We start from the raw sequence: 14,668 nt of genomic DNA on the forward strand, positions 1-14,668 counted from the left end.
CATCTTATATTTGCATGACAAAAACAGATTCCTGACATCTGGGATATGTGTGCCTCATATGAACTTTAGAGCAGAAGCTGCTGCGTGATTCATATTTGCTGCATAATTAAACAGGTTCCTCCTTGACTTGTGCTGCACCTTTTTTACCAAGTTTCATGAAAATCGGTTGAGTAGTTTTTCTGTAATTCTGCTGCCAAACCAACAAACAGGAACCGGGAACAGAACCTCCTTGGCAGAGGTAATAAAGTAATCTCTTTAGGTAATCTATTTTTAACACTTAACAAGTAACTGTAAAACACAAAACTTTTACAGCTCTGGATCATGCTGATCTACACTTCAAATTTGAAGCATGATAATAGCCAACCTTAATGTGCTATTTACATTCATAGCATGTTGTTCAACCACATATGGAGCAGCTGGCTTTCACTTTCAGTGTGTTCTATGTAGGACATCATGAGAGCTCGCTCAGAGCAAACCCCAAAACCACCAATGTGTGCTGAACTCTAGTTTTCAGGACCTCTTGAGTTACATAACAGTTTTCCCCCTTAACCAATGTGCCCAGGCACAGAAAAAGTATGAAGCCACTATAAGTAGAGGTATGATTATTAAGTGTATAATTACTTCATAATCTGATTTTAGCATTTTGAATCAAAATTGACAAACCTGCTGTAAATTCGGGACATTAAACTACTATTTATGACTCTTTTCACTGAACAGATGTTTCCACCTGTGTTGAGCTGGAATAGGTTTCTTTCTTTTAGCATCCTGACAAGTTTCAGAGTCCATCACACACAATGAGCTATTCAAGTGGCCTCTGTTATGAGCCGAAATGTAAATGAGGTGGTAGCACACCACGCGCTGGTGCTGTTATCTCTCGGCAGAGTCCGTTGCTTTGTGGTTTGAGTCACATTGTCGACATAGGCACAGAGAAGTGCAATTCCACACCTTTCCAAAGTCAAATTCAAGCTATTTACAAGCAACATCAAGCTGCACCAACACCTTGTAAACCCTGTAAAAAAAATTAAATACCCATATCCAGTATGTGCAGTGTACTGATTATTTCACTTCTTCGTCCCTTAAATTTGATATTTTTGGTGCAATAAACAACTAAAATCATGTTTTGTTGACAGCTTCTACAGACTTTCATGCTTTAAAATGCATCACTTGTTTCTTAGCTTCCATATCACCTACATTTCCAGGCAGTTCCAGGTTAAAATATTTAGTTAGTTAAATTATTACTTGTTTCTGTCACAGATCTGATATTGAGACATCCTTTAATCGGGAGTAAGAGGACGTCTCTGTAGTGTGGAGTTTTGGAGTGCGGTCTTCGGTGAATTCAGAGATATTATTAATGTCTTCCGTTGTTTATTGTGTTGTAAAGTTCAAGTACCTTGTTCTATTGCTACCCATATGGTGTGGCTATGGCTCATTCAACAATAAACTGTCTTGTGATTAGGAATAAACCTGGTTTCTGTCAATGTTAACTGCTGTAGAGGGAAAACTGTTGTGAAATTTTGACAGTATGATGTCATTATACAGACTTCCTCTCCACTCTGACTCACTTCTAGCGTCCCTGTTGCACTCACGCTGCTAGTGCTCACAATACTTTAAGTCAGGGGGAGGCAACCTGCAGCTCTGGAGCCCTGTGGCTCTTCAGGCCGTCTGCAGTGGCTCCTAAAACGGTTATTTCATTACAATTCAATTGTCATTTATCATTGGTGTAGGCAAAAAGCAATTTGTTTTCTTCAATAATAAAATTGTGTAGTTTATACAGCATAAAAAAAAATATTTTGACATTTTAGTCAACTAAAATGTGCATCACAGCTAACGGAAGTCTCCTTTGCATTTTGCCAACTTCAAGACAAAATCAAATAAATAAATGCTCAATATGACCGATTAATAGTGTTGCATAAATGACCTACAAACAGTGTTGGGAGGGTTACTTTTTAAACTTATTCCACTGCAAATTATTGAATATATGACATATAATGTTATTTATGACATATTTCATTAGATTTTTTAAATGAAGTAACATATTCTAAATACAACAGCAAGTCCAAAAAAGTTGTGTAATATATTAACATCATAACAAAAGAGTTCATCAAATTCAGAATTGTGTGTATTTACAAAAACAAAATGTTGAGTAGTTTGATCATGAAATATATTGTTTTTGTACAGTTGAATTGAATTGCTAAATTGAGTCCAATTGAATATATGTTGAGGAGGATATGGCTATGACAAAAAAATACCAAACTCAAAATCATGTTAATAAATGCTCAATATGACCTATTAATAATATTGGTGGGCAAATTTAGACTTAGTAGGCTCAAATTGAGGCATTTTTTTTCTCCTTTTTCACCAACAATGGCTCTTTTGTTAGTAAAGGTTGCTGACCCCTGCCGTAAATCAACATGTGTAAGCTGCTGCTGTTGCTGCTCAGCTATTCAACAGAGAAACAACATTTTTCCATTTCGCTGCCCAGTCGATGCTCAGTGTTCCTGAAGTGAACAGGTAATGGCACACTGAGCAAAGGCTCTGCCCTTTGACTTGCAGGCTGCTTCACAGTCTTTGTTGCCAAGCATCGGCCCTACTAAAGTGCTCTTGAACAACAGTTGAAATGCCCTGCTGTTGTCGCTCGGGGTGTTTCCACCTGATGCAGGGCTGATGAAAGATACAAATGTTTTTCTGACAACACTGATGCAGTTTATACTGTACAGCAGTGCTTTTATCTGAGCGAGAGCCTCCTACTGCAAATGTATCTTGTCCAGTTGAGTGGCCAATCGTGTGACACACAGTCGATCGCTTTTAGAAGGATTGATTCTCTTCATCACATTTAGACTCACTTAACATTTATCAACTTTTAAATGAGCACTAAATGACTTTTAGAGTGGTCGGGGAATTGGTTGGGGTCTATCTGGGTCAGCGTCAGAGTGAAGGCTGACTTTATAATCTGGTCCTTTTAGCTGCATTACAGGGAACGAGGGACATCAGAGTCTCAAGTCCCATTTGGACAGGATTAATATTCCAGGAGGAGGTGACCATTTTCTCTGCTGCAGAGTAACTAAAGTCAATCAGCAGTTGTTAAATTACAGCAGGGGGTTCGTAATTCATGAGGATGCTGTGCCAGTTTTGTATTAAATATCATAATGCTGATTAGTGTGAGTAATTCACTTGAGTTTGTCTTCATTGTCCAGTCACTATTGTACTGACTTTCCATGTAATTATCACTGCTCCATTTATGAAATAATAGTTGCATCTCTCGCAAAATTTGCTAAAATGCCTGAGAAGTCAGATTCTAATGAAACATACCCGTTATTCGACATTTGCTTTGTAAAAGTGGGTGTTTTGATCATTTTAATGCAATAAAAATGCAGTGGTTGGTCAAAATTGAATTTCACAAATATTATTGGGATTAGTTTCATTTCTTTGAATTCCTATTAGGGCTGTCAAGATATCAAAGTTTTAGCTGCATGATTATTGTGGCCAAAATAATTTATGATAGTCTGAGATAGTCTGTATCCATAACCAAAAAAAATACAATCATATTCACAATTTTTTCAGTTATTGTCAGGTATTTACAGTATTTAACAACACCTCTAATTCTTATAATAACAAGATGGAATCCTAAGGACTAAGATAAGATAAGATAAGATAAGATAAGATAAGATAAGATAAGATAAGATAAGATAAGATAAAATGAGATGAGATAAGATAAGATACAAAAAGAAAGAAAATATACTATAAGATATGAAGAGATAAGATCAGACAAGATTAGATACAACAAGATAAGATAAGATACAACAAGCTAAGATTATGATAACATAAGATATAATACAGTACGATACGATGTGATGCGATACAATACAATACGATCAAGCTGTATTATTTCCAATTTCTGTAAACCTCCAGGCATAACATCACCTGCACCTCCATTTACAGCCACTATGCGGAGGTTGCTATACAGAGTTTGTTTGTTAAGGCGCACATCCATTGACCACCATGTGCTTTGTGGATGTGTCACTTAAAGAAGCATTCAAATAAAGCAAATATCCGACTGCAAACCACAAACTGTGGCTCTGAAAAGTGATTAAATGTGTGTTTGTGGGCTCCTGCAGGGAAAACCAGATGGGGCTCTCCTGGAGGTACGTTTAGTGAAAGATGGCGTGTCGTTTTATCTCGTCATCTTCCCAGTTAACACATGTGAACGGCTTGTTAATGTAGGCAGCCATGGGTGATTAACTGCGTGTATAGAATCTGTCTGCTACAGTCATTATGTTCACAAATGGTGCAAAAACGCAATCTCTGTCTGTCGTATTGGGTTTCTTATTCCTTATTTCACACAAATTACTGAGTATGTCTTGTACATACACACACACACACACACACACACACACACACATGCATTCTGTTATATATGCTCTTTCATACACACATGCACACAAAGATAGACAAGTGCACACAACCTTGAATATATGAAAGTGCATGTACACACAAGTAAAGCCACAGAAACATTATTTACACAAATGGAAGCATATAAATAAGTACATGCAAACACATTTTCATCACTACTACTGACACAGACAAACACTCACACACAGACACACACACAGACACAGACAGACAGACACACACACACACACACACACACACACACACACACACACACACGAATATACAGAAAAATAGGGATAGGAACAGAGAAAAAAGTTGCATCAGTACATACTGAAAAAAATATTCTATAAGAGCATGCATGCACACAAAATACATACAATATTGTAGCATGTACGCTGCAGGCAATGAGATACTTGTTTTTACATTTACTTTGGGAATCTGTCTTTAGTGCTTACAGTTGTTCACTTTGCAATTATAAATAAAACTGTGAATTAATGATTCAGGATGAGTCATACTTTGAGTCGGTGTTTAAACAGATTAGAAACATCCTCTGCAGATATGATGGAAATTAGCATTAACACTCCTGCAATTAAACGCTGTTTTCGTTTTGCATATTTATTTACTTTTGCAGCAATGTTTGTGTTAATTAGGTGTGCTTTAATTGAATAGGTGTTGGAGGTCTAACTAGCTTAACGAGATGTTAAAATGCGTCATTCTGGGTCGGAATAGCAAGCTTACTCAGTGTCCCATGAGAACCAAAATGCTATAAAAGAGGAATTTTCGCTTTAAATATAAGGCAAAAAATAGGAAACCTGCAAATTGGGGGTTTAAAACTGTCAAAATAAAAGCTTTTAGCTGCATATACCACATATATGATTCTCCTACTGTAACTGATTCATCTGTTCCTTTAATTTAATTTCCTTCAGATTCAATAAGCATTAATGTCCTGCCCTTTTTTGTATTTTTTATTTTATCTATCAGAGATAGACTCAATCCCCCAGCTGTACCTGATCTGTTGCACAGGAAACAGGTGCTGGCATTGTGTGGGGGTTCTTTAGTTCATCACACTAACCACTGTGGACGGCTAACCCTCTCTCATGTCGTTGTTATTCTCTCGTCTCTCCGGTAATTGTAACATTCTCTCCCTCTTTTTGTGAGGAGGCCAGGTCCCGGCGTAATGAGAGCTCGTAATGTGGTTTCTGCTGTCTCAAGGTCCACCTCATCTGACAGCAGATTCCACTTAGTGCATGTTCCCTGTCTGAAAGTGGCACAAGGAACCCAAGCAATGAAACAAGATGATATATGTGGCTGGCACATATGCAGAGAGAGGGACTTCTAAACAGACAATACCCACACAATCACAGAACCCCACCCCTTAGAGATAGAGCTCACAGTTGAGCTGTTTCTATGGTTATTATCAGAGACTCCAGCTGTTTAAAACAGAGATCAGATCAGATGTGATTAAACATACCTTCCCTCCATTGTCTCCACATCAGGCTGCAAATAGAAAATAAACACAGAGTTAGTAACTAACTCACTTATCTGCATTTCCACATTCAAGGAGGCTCATCATTAAAAAGTTGCTTCATCTCTCATGTTGTAATTTGGTTAACTACATTTCGCAGTAGATAACCACAGAAATTCGATTCAGCTCTGTGGATATATTTATTGTCACAATGAAATTTAAATTGTTGCATAAAAGGATCACTAAAAGGGCTGATGGCAACACATGTATATAGTTGTGTTTATAACCGTGTCCTGGCAACCGCTGAACAACAGCTCATACAGTGGTTGGTGATCAGACGGAAGTTGATGATCTCTCAGCCAATAATGCACAGATGCAGAAGTCCTGGGTTTTACAATAGAAATAAGTGGCAACTGGTTATTAAAGGGTGTTTTGTGCAGCTCAGGAGCGAGAGAGAAAATAACAGTGCTTGTTCTGTGTTTGTGTGACACTCCTGCAATGAGTGAGAGTTTCCCCCTCACAGTATCTTAGAGCATTGTTCTCTTACTGTCAAGCCTCCACTCCCAATAAGAGAAGACTGCAGTAGATAACAATACATTCATACATGACGCCCAGCCCAGTCTCTCTCCAAACTCTTCAGATATGTCGGTATCTGGCTGCCCAACCCTGTTCTTCTCCCTTAAAGTCGGAGATCAGAGATTAGTATGAAAACATACTTTACAAGCTACAAAATAATAGCTGAAAACATTAAAATTAAATAAAAACTTAAAACTATAAATGACTGAATTTCTGTGTTCAGGATTATTTTGGGTGTGTCTAAAATCATGGCTCGATGATGCACTGAAGCTTCCTTATCATAACTCCACCCCGACACTATATGAGTATCTTTAACAGTGGTGGCTAATGTTAGAACATTGATATAGTGTGTTTTTTTATGTGGTTTGTTGAAGGAGGAGAAGAAGCCAAGAAGTGGCGTTCAATGCACATGTAATGCACACTAGCTTAGATTCAGTTCTCGCATGCAGCGAATGAATGAATGGTACAGGGGACAGACAGAGAGAGAGAGAGAGAGTGGATAAATGGGGGATAGTCACTTCATGGTCATTCTGTCAACACAGAAGCAACATCTTATTCAAATCCTGACAGTGCAGATGTTGAGTTTCCTATAAATACACACATTCCGAAGTACACAGTTTTGTGCTGAGTCTACAGGTACATATATTCTGTCCAGGATCACAAATAAGCATCCAAACATACATTTACCATTATTTTTGCTGAAGCTGACGTTAACTCGTGTCAGCAGTCATAGCGAAGGATGATTACAATGTCTGAAGTGATATCCTACACCAGGGGTGGGCAATTTATTTTACCAAGGGGACACATAACCAATACCACGAAGGTTTTGGGGGCAGGACCAAAACTCAGAACTAAATTCTGCTTAATATTAATTTAATCGCTTTATAAAATACAGTCAATTATCTGGTTTTGAGCTGCTACTGATAAGAATACAATGTTGTGCCGTCCAGTGTGAAACGGGTGCTTTTATTTTGAACGGTAGTTACAGGATATAACAGGTAGAATGGTAGACAAGAAGTTGAAGTAGAAGTAGAAGTTGATATAAAGTATGAAAAAGGCTTCTATAGTGGCTAGTTATAGATAGTTAGCTCTTACGGTGGATTCACAAGGTGACCAAGGAATGTCTTATTTTTATGTTCGTGGAGCTACGATTTTAAATAAATCTTGTGAACTATCAGTAAAGAATCGCGTCTTTGCAGGTGGGTACGTAAACCACCTTCAAAATAAAAGCACTGCGGTTGTATCAACCTAATTTCGACGAGGGCAGCCAACGGGCCGGATGTGGCCCGCGGGCCGCCCAATGCCCAGGTCTGTCCTACACACTAACTAATTCTGGAGCATTTTATGAACCTAAAAATGAACAGTTCATGTTCATTTAAATGTGGCATGTTGATTTTTTTTTTTTTTACTTTGGAGCTATTGGCTTTCCCCTTGCTTCCAGTTACAATGCTAAGCTTAGCTAATCCCCTCCTGGCTGTACATGCATCGCACATGAAGTGGTCTTGTCATTGGGAAAAGAAAATTAGCATATTTCCGAACTATGAACTGTTCCTCTTAGTACTGCTTTTGGTTACAGCAGGACCTTGAGGATGTTTTAGCTTTTATGTAAAGTTTTTTTTTTTTTTTACACTTAATGAAATAGAGAATTAATCTTTTGTGTTTATTTTGACACATTATTTTCAGTCCTCTACCAAGAAATAGTCTCCAGTTGCTAAGAAACATTTCCGTGTGTCCTTTCAGCAGCCAGTTTTAGTCTGACGGACGAATCCGGTTTATTATCAGAACATGTTCAAGTTCATCCATCTCCAACTCCAATCAGCTGTCATATCAGGACTAAATTATATTTCATGGAAATCCATGTTATCTGCACTTGGTAATGTCAAATAACATGCATTGTAGGATTTTTTTGAAGGAACAGAAGATGTGCTGGTATAAAACAATCAAAGCATGTGATGCAGATTTCTATACAGGATTGAAAAGAAGGAAAGGATGATACTAAGAATATTTTCACTGCTTTACCTTGGAGCCAGACAGCCCTTTCTGATGGGGAACTGAAACCACTATCTATGCTTTCTTCACAGTCACCAGATTCCATATACAAAAACAGATGTGTTGGAATCAATTCTACCTAAACTGGTGGGGAGATCTTATTTGAAATGCCCACGAAAGACCGGAAAGTGCGGCATTGCGAATTTGTCAAGATAGGGCCAAAAGTACAGAACAGAGTCTGACACAGGTGAAATAAGGCTTGTTTCCGCTGAGTACTTTTTGGAAAGCGGCTGAGTGTTTTGGCTCGACCAATAGTTTGTTCACCTCGGCCTCTGTTCCCATACAGGTACTTTTGTAGCGGCTAACCAACAATTATTTTCCCCTCCAGTGGGGGCGGAGCTTAAGTGCGCTCTGTCTTGATGGGGAGTTGATAAAAGATGGCTGTCAATATTCTAGTCATAAACATGACAAAATGGCAGATGTTGGTTAAACTGCCATGGAAATTTGCCAGCAGTGGTTACTAATAACAACTGAAACCAACTGCTGCTGACAGAAACACACAGTTGAATCGACACATCCTGACAAACAGACTCTCCATAAATCTGAATATTAAAGACATCCATGTTGTACAACAACCAATGTGTCAGATTCAGGGTTGAAAATAAGCACCAGCCACCAACCAGATGCTGGTAAAATATGCAAGTGGCTGCTCGATGTGCTTCACCCACCAGCAAGAAGAAAAAAAAAAAACACAAAAGGGAGTTATTGGGCAATATCTTGGCCAAGGATACTTCGACATGTAGACTGGTATGGTCAGGACATGCACCACCAACCTTGCTTACTTTGAGTGCTCCCATCTCATCCACACTACATGGTAAATGCTCATTTGCTGTTGGGATCATTTTATGAAGTTATAGTTTCTTATGGGGATTTGATGTTTATCTTTCAATGGTTACACAGCTGTAGCCTAGTGTATACTTTTGTAGATTCATTTTCCTTTTCATAGTGCTAGTTTTTTTTCTTTTTCCCACAATAACTTTGGGGGTAAATAAAGTATCTCATCTTTGAATTATTTCCAGTAGACTTAATTGTAATGAAGGCAGAACAGAGCTATTTCTGTTGTGCCTGCAGGTTTTACTGTGCTTGTTTGGTATTTAATTGCATTGCGTGGTGGCAAAATAATAAAATAATAGCAACACCTTCCATGTTGTGTAATTAAATATGCATTAGTATCAACATCAAAATTACAGCCATTACATTACCATAATGATGATGTTTTGTAGGATTAAAGCAATGTATCAAACTGACGCACATCAGCCAGATGTCAGCCTTCAATTTAAAAAAATAAAATAAAATGAAAATGTTCACGCTTACAGCAGCCGATTCAGTCATTAACACACTATTGAATAGGCGTTTATCAATGGTTATCATCCCATCAGTGTGGGGGCGAGTTGGGGCATACTCTACCTTCTAGCAGGTCCAGTAAGTTGTTCTCAGCTCATTCAATGGATTTCTGTACTAACATGAGTTCAGTGTTGCCAACTCCTCAGTAAGGAAAGTAACTATTGGCTGTCCTAAAAGTTGCTAAATGATGTCATCACCTAATTTGCATAATTTACTATGGGCATGTTCTTGTAATGGACGTTGTAGGAGAGAGGAATGACGTTGTGGGAAAGACAAAAAGTAAAAAACACCCTAAATATGTTTAGAACTGCAAGTGCACTGTCTTCTGTCAGAATTCCATCCCTCCTCCTTTATCCGGCCTCGTGACCGGCTAAAGTGACCCAAAAGAGACACTGACTGTAAACCAGCCAGCGGCGATTTCACACTTCACACGAAGGGGTTAACATCCCCTCTGGCTCTGTGACTGCAGCAGGAAGGCCTGTGCTGCTTGTGAGTGCTTTGGGGTGAGGGAGGGGCCGCCAGCAGTCCCCGCATCTTGTTAAGAAGAGTAAGAATGAGTCTCCAAAAGTCTCCAATAACACCAGAAAAAGTCGCTAGATTTATCACTAGTCACTTTTTGGAAAAATGGTCGTTGAGGGGATCTGAAAAGTAAATCTAGCGACAAAGTCGATAAGTTGGCAAAACTGCATATGTGTTCTTGACGGTGTCCTCTAGTTGCTGAAGCAATTATGATCAACGCCAAAGCCGAAGTGATGTTACAGAGTGTGAAAGCAAATAGGGAGGTAGGGAAATGTAGTATAAAGCATGAAAAGTTGCGGTAAGGGCGCAGAGGTGGTGGATGGATTCAACAAACCCAGGACTTTCACCCAGAAGACCGGCGTTTGTGTCCCATGTGAAACCAAAAGTAGAAAATATATTTTTTAAAGACATCGTTAATCTTCCTTGTGTCCTGTTTTTACGTTACTATATCACTTACGGTAGTTACGTTGTCCTTGTTTAGGTGCATTTATTTTACTTTTAAACTATCTTTTATAAGCCTAATCAGGAACTTTTATGCCCCAACCTTAGAGAAGTAGTTCTGTTGTCTAAACATACCTAAACTGCTGCCTTTTTCACTGCCTAAACCTAACAGAAATGAAAGTGAAATGAAACGAAACAGCGAGCAGAGATTGAATGGACTGATAACCGACTGGACTTTTTAGAAGATGGAGAAGAGCCCAACTTGCACATACTTATGGGATGAAAACCGTTGATAAACACCCATTCAAAAGAGTAGTAAAGTCCAGATCGGGTGATTAAAGTGGCTGTGTGCAACCTTTAAATTTAACAACTTCAGTTGTTAAGTTGAGTTTTTGTTTTCCCTTCAAAGCTCCACACAGTTCCAAAGGCTTTTATAAGCACACCAATTTTGGGGAAGATTGAAAATCTTGCCAGACATTTTGCGTGAAAGCAGTCAAGCTTACCCATAAGCACAAACATTCTCTGCTGAGTTTCAGTCCACTGAATATTTTTAGAGTCGTTCAAAGGGTTAAATTTGATTGAGCGATTCACTGACTTTCTAAAGGACTTCCATACGGACACGGTGCTACTTGAAGCATCATATAATCCATATTCTCAAAGGTTCATTGCTCTATTTTGGATCCCATATTCCCCAGCACAGTGAGAGCTCTGAGTGATCCTCTGGGGTCCTGCAGAATCCATTTTCATTAGCCCCCCCTCACCCCATGCTGCTACTTTGCCCTTTATAACATCACAGGAGCCATTTATGAGTCGCTCCTGTGGGACGCCACAACCCTTCTACTCCTCTTCATAGCTGTCCAGAGAGACTGTCTATCCCATCTTCCTCCCCTCTAGGCTTTTTACCTCCACTTCTATCAACTACGGAGGTGTCATTCTATCTGTTCATCCCTGTCAATCTGCCCCTGTGTGTCTAGATTTAAAAACACACATCTATTTATCAATTTTTAGCAACAGATCCATCATAAAAAATAGTTTATGGAGGAAAAAGGCCTAACATGCACTGGTTACTGCCACTCGATATCATTGTAAATTAAATGTCTTTTTTTTGACAGACAAAACATGCAGTTTTAACTATTCTGTGAGACGTGACAACTGATCAATCAAAGGAAAAACCAACACAGTTATTGATTATGTAAATAGTTGCGACACAATGCCAAAGGCTATAAGTAATAGATGAGTTTGCTGCTTGTTGATGACATCTTGCCTTGTTATTAATCATCCATCATTGTGGTTATACTAAAGAGGACACAATGTCAACACAGAGCAGCAGCTACTTTGCTTTGTATGTTCTGTATGGACGCCAAAATTCTTCCTCTCCGACATCAGAGAGAAACATAATGCTTCGAGAAGAATTAATTACAGCAGATTGCAAGTGCACATGGCTTCATCTACCTCCTCCTGCGAGACTGAGATTTCTGGAGGCTTACTAGAGGAAGCTGCAAAGGGGAAGTTATATAATTCTTCTTTTAGCGAGCTTACAAAGCTCTCACGCTTTGTAAAAGAAAAAAAAAGTTTCACTCCTCATTTTCTGTGAAGTAGCACCCAGATACATATCCACTGAATAGAAATGTGTAAAGGGGAGATTTACAATAATTCTGTGCAGGTTTCAGTAGAAGATCAAGCTTCATCGTTTATTATCGTGTCAGATTAAAGCCTTTATGGATACTTACAGCCAATTCATAGATCCACGGACCAGGTTCAACTACGATATGGGTTGTAAACTTGGATGTGGTTAATGGAAGTCTCTTAATAGAAAGGCACTGTTTAGGTCCCGATGACAGCCTATGAAGTTGTCATAATGTTCTTGGGAAAATAAATCTGCAACAATATTGAATATATTGTGATTATTCTCAGAGTTTGCCAAACAACTACAAATACACAGGAGATATCACATTTTGATCAGGCTAGGGTAGTCCATGGCCTAGAGGTTAGGAATCAGGCTTGTAACTGGGGAGTTGCAGGTTTGAATCCCAAGACTGACAGGTCAAGGACTAGAGTTCCCTTGAGCACCTGCTCCTAAGCAGGTTGTGTTCACTGGTTTGTAAAAGAGGATGGGTTAAATGCAGAATTTGAATTCCCCCATTGTCGGACTAATAAGGGAATCTTAATCTTAATTTATTTCCACATTTCTCTGGTCTGGGCTTCCTTGGTTCCCCGTTTGCCATCAAAGTCTGGATACCATTTGTAAGGACGATCTACCTTTTTATTTTCTGATGTTGCAGTAGATTAAAAATCTTCAGGGTTTTGTCTGTTGATTGGATGATATGAGCAATTTGAAGATGTTGCCTTAGGCTTCAGGAAATCATGTTGAAGGCAGTTTTCACTTTCTCAAATAAATCATTGAGAAAATAATATGCAGGGTAAATTGAAAATGAAAGAATAAGTGAACACCAGAAATCTTCTCACAAATGAGACATGCACATAGGAGCGAAGTAAAAGTAATAATGGTGAGATGATTGTAAATTATGTGTTGGTTTTAGTTCCGTTTGTTTAGACAAATGAGATTAATACCATTCATATCTCCATGACACACAATGAGTAGTCTGTTGGGTTTTTGGGGGGAGTTTTTCCTTCTCTGGGTCTAAGGATAGAAGGTGTTGTATGCTGTATACAGATTGTAAAGCCCCTTGGGGGAAGTTTGTGATTTGTGATATAGGCCGTATAAATAAAAGTGACTCAACTTCTTGACTCCATGAGAACCACTAGATGGTAAATGGAGAGAAAACGACCCCAGAGCGCTCTGAGTCATGGAGACAGATGGAGACGACTGATAGTCAGTCGGCTCCACAAGCTCCTAAAGGCAAACTGTATCAGCCGTATCTTCATCTACAGTAGCTTTAACTTGTATAAACCATGATTAACTGTGTTTGATCAGCTGAAATAAAATGTTTTCCCAAACCCAATACAAAGCCTGGTAGAAAAGTTAATCGCATGAGTGAATGCGTCAGATGAATTCCTCAAACGCTAAAAATAGACTTTGTCAATGACTGTATCTGTATTTTCTAGCTTATATTTAGTGTAATAGAAGAGATTGCAGCAAAACAGGAAGCTACATTTCAGCATTTAAGCGCTTGAATCTCATTCGGCAGAACGTCACTAAAAGGGTATTAGCGATCAGGTCAACATCTGCCTGCTAATGCACCTTCTTTAGGGGTGTGTGTGTGTGTGTGTGTACGTGTGTACGCGTGTGTGTGTGTGTGTGTGTGTGTGTGTGTGTGTGCTTCCTGGCCTTTAGGCAGGAGCGATAGCATCACTGACAGACATTGAAACTGTTTCTGAAAATAGGTGCTCTTGATGTGATGATAACACATTCATGGAAACATTTCAATAATTACGAATCTAACTTTTCACCACAAAACCACTGCAGGGTCCCATGTCTGCCATGTGTTATCACTATGGTAAAAGAAATTCTGCTTTGCAAGACTCAAAATAAGAGCACCGTGCGCCCTCAACAAACAACCCCGTCTGAGCTATTTTTGGCTTTGGGTGTGCGCCAGATCAAACGCAGACTCTGGAGTGTTCATCGTGTGCATTTAATCTAACAAATCAGCAAAAACAAACAGTGTAGGAGTATGAATAGTAACCGTTGTTGATGCTTTTTATAGAGAGAAGTTCCAGGTAGTGGCGAGCTTGGTGACCACTTGTCAGAGACTATTTAACACTCTTTCCTCTTTAGAAAACGTCTGTCCTTACCTTAAGAGGTCAGAGCCATAGAAACCCAGTTATTTCCTTTTAATTCTGCTTTGCATTAGATAGATAACAGCATCCTTCACTGATCTTTAAATAGTCCCAAGTACGTCAGCATGTTTACTCCACGTACTC

General features: G+C 38.9%; 1 protein-coding gene across 1 annotated transcript in view; it reads left to right on the plus strand.

Annotated features, from left to right (window-relative positions):
- The window catches only part of ak5 (adenylate kinase 5), a 104,801-nt gene that overhangs the window by 20,085 nt on the left and 70,048 nt on the right, over positions 1–14,668 (plus strand). The gene's annotated exons all lie outside the window — the stretch shown is intronic.

Source organism: Centropristis striata, chromosome 11 (genome assembly GCF_030273125.1).
Source record: "Centropristis striata isolate RG_2023a ecotype Rhode Island chromosome 11, C.striata_1.0, whole genome shotgun sequence".
NCBI classification, from domain to species: domain Eukaryota; kingdom Metazoa; phylum Chordata; class Actinopteri; order Perciformes; family Serranidae; genus Centropristis; species Centropristis striata.